The following is a 6,066-nucleotide window of genomic DNA, read 5'->3' as shown; positions in this document are numbered from 1 at the left end:
GCCAGCTTGACAGGGAGAGTATGCCTTTGCAGATCCAGGTAGAGCTCTTAGGAGTGGAGATGGGGCACCCCTGAATGCCAGGCCCTGGAACAGCTCGGGCCCCTTTCTGTGGCTCTCAGGTAGGGGCCTGGTCTGGGCTGTTCTGTAGGGGCAGTGGGTGGTGGTTATGCAGGTGAGCTCCCCCTAGCTCTGAGGGAGGACCACACCTTCCCCTGTCTCCATTGCTGGGGTCCCCCACTCCAGGAACCTGAGGATCAGGCTGCAGGTGAAGAGCCTGGGTCTTGCCCAGGGGTGTGTGTATGCACCCACGTCCTCCCTGACCCCTTAATAATTGCTCCCCTCCCATCCAGACCAACAGAAAGCATTGTCCCTGAGACCCTGTGAAGGAGGAGCAGTGGAAAGCTGCAAACTTCTGCCCTCAGAGACCAGGATGTTTCCCCATATCTCCTCAAGAGAGAGGCACCCCTGGGCCATTTCCAGCCCCACGCCTCTCAGCCCCCGGGCTTGCCCTCCATCCCCTTCGAGGGTCCCCTAGGGCTGCTGTAGTGGAGGGCCTTTCAAGCTCTGAGGTGTTCAGGGTTGTGAAAAGTCAGAGGGGACAGGTCCGGGGCAACCAGAATCTGAGGCCATGCTTCACTGTTCCCCCAAATCTCCTTACCGTGTGGCAGCCAGCATGGATGAGAAAGTGCCCCAAGGTTTGTTTGTTTTTTTTCTTACTCTATCCAGTTCTCCCTGTTGAAGCAAATTTTTTAACACCTTTGGTGAAGAATTTCTTGCCTGGATTTGGGCCTCTGATGCCCTTTGGTGTGTGGTGAGTGCAGTGTGAGTGCAGTGTGTGTGTGTGTGTGTGTGTGTGTGTGTGTGTGCGCACGCGCGTGCACGCACGCACGAGCCTAGGGACCATCCCTGGGGGCCTGGCACATGAGGAGATGAGGAGGAGCGCCCTGCGTGCTGGGTGGTGGCAGGGTGTGGGGTCCACGTCGTCGTAAGGTTCCCTGGGCAAGCCTCCCAGCCTGGCTCCCCGGATTCTTTACTTCCACCCCGGAATCCACATCTTACAAGCCCTCCCTAGGGGGAAATAATGAAACTCCAGTTAGTCCCATGAACCGCTTCTCATTCCACAGCACAGTTCTGATTGTTGAGGTGTCGCGCTGTTCCAGATCCCCCTCGCCTGTCTCCCCCTCTCCCCTTCCTGTTGTCCCAGTCCTTCCTCTGGTCCCCGGCTCAGTTCAGGGAAATTCCGGTTCACATCAGCCCTCTGCTGTCTGAGCACAGCTCCTCTCAGAGCTACTTGAAACTTCCTGCTCTCGCTAGGATTGGAGTCTGTCTGTCTCTTCCCTCTGCCCTGGCTCAGACTTCTGGAACCGTCTCCTGGGCGTGGCTGTTGAGGATGCTGGGGCGTTCTGGGGTGGGGAGGGGGCAGAGAGGGAGGAGTGCCCCTCTCCTCTTACTGTTGCCCTCCCCTCCTGGGGGCACATGCCCTCTCTGGGTCTTCTGGTTGTGCACGTTTTTGTGACCTTGTAAATATGTTGTAGAGAGAAAGCAAAAGGCGCTGAAGTAGACCCTGGTGGGACTCAGGGGTCCAGCATTGCCCTGTCTCTGAAGCCTCTACGCTGCTTTTCACCCCACTCTCTGGGACCAAGACACCTGCCCCCTGCAAAGTTAGACCAAGCAGCTTGTGCCCAGTGGGCTGAAGGCCTCCAAGTCACTTCTTGTCAGACAAGGTGCAGGTTTCCTTGTGAGCAAGGTTGCAGGGTGGTCTTTCCTCAGCTCCTTGGATGTGTGCCCTTGACCAAGCTGTCTGCCACCTGGCCCCTCCCATGTCCCTCTTCTCGGTGTCCTCTCTCTGTCCTGTCCCCACTCCCCTGGCTTAGGCAGGCAGCGGGATTCGGGCTGTGTTGGAAAGAGCTCGACCACAATTTCAGAGAAGTTTCTTGCCTGGCCCTGGAGCTGCCCTTGGCCACCCCAGGCCTCCTTACCCACTGGTGCTGGGAGAGACGGGCACGTCTAAGATGGGGCAGGTTGGAGTTGGAGGGAAAAAATGTGCCTTGAGAGACCACTCAGAGAGGGTTCAGGGCGATGGGAAAGGAGGTGTGGGAGCTCAGGAAGAAGGAGGAGGGAGGTGAAGCTGGTGAGAGTGTGAGGGGGTGTGACTGCCCCCCGTTGTCCCCCTGGGGCTGTGGCCACATGTGGCCAATGGTCACACTTCTGTCCTCACACCAAACTGCCTGGTTTTAGTGGGCAGGCCACCCACTCACCTCTCACGAGCTCCATCTGCTTTCAGCTTCACCTGAGTGGGTGGGGGTCCATTGGGATCAACATGGGAACCCTCCATTTCACCAAAGCCTCCCCCGCAGCCCTTGGGGAGAATGGGTGGCTAATCCACTGACCCCTAGCATCATCGTGAGGCTGTGGGCTGGCAGGGGTCAAAGGGAAGAGACACCGGGGGTGCCAAAGGAGACTCGAGACATCCGAGGAAGTCCCAAGCAGAGCAAATTGCTTTATAGCCTGAAGCCTCCTTAAACTGTGTTACGTGCAATAACTGAGCTTAGAGTTAAGAATTGTGTTCCAAGTGCTTGGATTTCTGTCTGTATATTTAAAGTGCTGAAATCGTATCTCTCAGTAATTTTAGATGTCTTAAAAAAAAAATCGAAAAACAAAGTGTTAGACTGTGTCTGTGCATTGATGGGCACTCAAGCGTCCCGTGGGTCACCCCACCCTCTTCCTCTCCCCTGTGCCCCCCTCCCCTCACATTCACCCCTGCCCCCCGCCTCCACTTGGGGACCCCGCCTCGTGTTGTCTTTATCTGCCTATTAACTCAGCCTAAGGAAACAAGTACACTCCACACATGCATAAAGGAAATCAAATGTTATTTTTAAGAAAACGGAAAATAAAAACTTTATAAACACCACCTACTGGCACTACTCTGATTATTCTCCCCCTTGGTGTCATTTTTCACAAAACAAGGTCCCAGGATTCAGGCTTGTGGTCAGCACGCTTCCCTTATTCACCTTCATATGTTAGGCCTCCGAGAGGGTGGGGCTGCGAGGAGAGGCCTGATTTACTGAGGGGAGGACCAGAAGCAACTTAGAAACATTTTTGGTATTATTGCAAATATATATGCAATGTCTATTTGTAGATAGGCCAATAAATACATCTGTATCACAAAACAGAGATCAAACTCTGTGTCCTGCTTTTTTTATTCAGCCTATTATGAACCTTTCTCTATGTCATTAAAATTATTTGAAGACATGACTTTAAAAAATTGTATTGAAATATAGTTGATTTACAATGTTGTGTTAGTTTCAGGTGTACAGCAAAGTGATTCAGTTATACATATAGATTCTCTTCCATTATAGGTTATTACAAGATATTGAGTATTGTTGCCTGTGCTACACAGTAGATCCTTGTTACTTATCTATTTTATATATAGTAGTATATATATTTTAATCCCAAACTCCTAATTTATCTCTCTCCCCCACCCTGACATGACTTTAATAGTTGCAGAGTATTCCACAATATGGACGTACTCTAATGAATTTAACCATTTCCCTATTTTTGGATATTTCTATGGTTTCCAATTTCTTGATACTCTCAACTCTAGCCCTAGAACTTGCTAACCATGACCTTGGTCAGGTTATCTGCAGATGAGGAGAAGAAGTCGTCTCACAAGGATCACAAAGAAGTGCTTTCTCAACAGTGAAAACCCTGCATAAATGTCTAGTTATGCCTCCCGTGCCAGCTCAGAGCCAGGGCAGACTCTGCCCGTCTGGCTAGAATGGATACTAAGGAAGGGTAGCTACCTCCTAGGTGATGGGAGGCTGTGCGGGCTGGTTTTCTTCCCTTTGATGTTTCTCACTGTCACCTGCAAGGTCAGACTTGGAGGCTCAGGAGTCTTCCTGGAGGAAGTGTGAGGATGGATGTGACTTGCCCAGGAGCTTCTTCCAGCACACAGGATGCAGGAGAAAGTAGGTTGGAGATGCAGATGGAGATCCCTAGAAACTGGTGCACTCTCTGGGCTTGTGGGAACCTGTGGTTTTGGAAATAGAGGAGCCATGGGGGAGGTGTGGGGTCCTTGAGGTTGGATTGGTCAGTGGAAGCATCTTATGCCAGCCATGAGGTAGGCACTATTATTAATGCCCATTTTGCCGATGAGGAAACTGAGTCTCAGGTTTGGTAACTTGACCAAGGATATGCAGCTAGTGTGGGGCAAAGCCTGAATTCTGCTTCCTAATTACCACCCCACACAAAGCAGGCTGCCATCAGGGCCCAGTGACTGCTCCTTGCATGGCCCACAGGTCCTCACAGGAGGATGATCACCTGCACAGGGGTAAGTCAGGAAGCCTTCCTGGAGGAATGGGACTTCAGCTAGGCCCCCTACATGGGTAAGAATCATCTAGTGGCTCAACCCTGGCCACACATCAGAATCCCGTGGGGGAGTCCAGGCCCCCAGGCCGCACCCGCAGAGGTGCTGATTCCACTGTTCTGGGTTGGGGCCATCACTAGGCACTGCTGACGTGCAGCCAGATGTGTGCATCCAGGTTAAGCAGATAGAAGCAGGGCGTGTCCCTTAGGTGAGGGCAGGGTGTGCAAGAGGCCAGGGCAGGAATACACCTGTGAGGAGCCAGGACTGGGCCCTCATCTCTGGGTGGGGACAGTGGGAGGCCTGCAGGCCAGTTCAAGGGCAGGAGCCAGGAGGTCCAGTGGTCCCCGGACAGGAGGGCTTCCATTTTATTGTTTCATCTAACATCTTATCAGTCACCAAGCCAGGCCTGGGTACTGGATCATCGAGGAGCCTGCAGCCTGCCGAGGGCGCCTGCATCCACCCCTTGGGAAGCCTCTGCGTGAGTATCCTCAGCGCGCAGGGAAATATTGGCGTTTGCACTTCATGATCAGCATTTGTTCCGGCCATGGGGAGTTAGAGGCCAGTCAGGGCCCAGGCTACTGGAACAATTCATCCATTGTCACCATATCCCGGCCACCTGGGTTTCCAGGGCCATCGACAAAGAGCATCGCCCAGGACAGGCCCAAGTGCTGATGGCAGTAAGTGAGCTGCCTGGGACGCCCGCTGCCACTGCTTCTCCTGGATGTGACCCCTCAGCCTTGGTCCTCCCCGCTCCCCCGTACTGTGGGAGCCAGCTTGTTCTGGTGCCTCGTTCTTCCTCGGGATTTAGCCTCCTGGAGACAAGGACTGTATATTGACTGCTCTTAGGTGAACAGCCAGGACCTGAGAACAGATCTACAAACAAAAACACGCATAAACCCCTACAGAACCAGCCTCCCCACACCTGCCCTGTGCCTTTGGCTGGTCTCACACCTTTTGTGGGGGGTGGGTTCGGAGAGGGGGTGGGTTTGCCCAAGAACAAAATAAGACAAAACAAAATAAAACAACAGCAACAAAAACCCCACTAACTTAAAAAAATTTTTTTTAATTATTTTTGAGCAACAAAGGCGAGGGAAAGGAGGAAAACACAAATGTCTCTATATTCCCATCAGCGTCCTACATGATTTTTACAGTATGTTGTTTAATCTTCCCAACAAACCCAAGAGACTAGTATTGTTACCCACCCACCCCCATTTATACAGGAAACAACTAAGCCTCCAGGGGAGTGACATTGGTTCACTCCTGTGGCCGCGATGTCACCCCAGCCTGGCCAACTCCAGTGTCAGCCTCCACATTCTGCGGCCACTGCTCTGTGATTCCCACAGTGAGACAGTAAATAACGCAGAGATCCCACATCTTCGGAAACAAATCATGGGCGAACGTGGATGGGAGCTTGAGTGCCGGGGAAGAGCGCGGAAGAAATGAGGACACCTGGAATTCACCTGGTCCTGTCTCTAAACTTGGGTCAGCACCTCTCCACGAGCCTTAGTTTCCCCAGCTGTGAGATGAAGGGGTTGGGCTAGACTGCCCAGTTTTGTGATTTTGTGCCAGCGTGAAGAGGCAGGAATCCTGACCGGCTCAAAATTTTCTTGCTCTCCCTCTCACACTCCACACTTCCTCTAATTAACCCCAAGGGCTCACACATTTGCAAAGCAAAATTAACTGTGCTTTAAAAAGAACGC

The sequence above is a fragment of the Monodon monoceros genome, unplaced genomic scaffold (genome assembly GCF_005190385.1).
Source record: "Monodon monoceros isolate NGI ecotype Baffin Bay Population unplaced genomic scaffold, NGI_Narwhal_1 Super_Scaffold_4, whole genome shotgun sequence".
NCBI classification, from domain to species: Eukaryota; Metazoa; Chordata; class Mammalia; order Artiodactyla; family Monodontidae; genus Monodon; species Monodon monoceros.
This window is presented reverse-complemented; position numbering follows the sequence as displayed.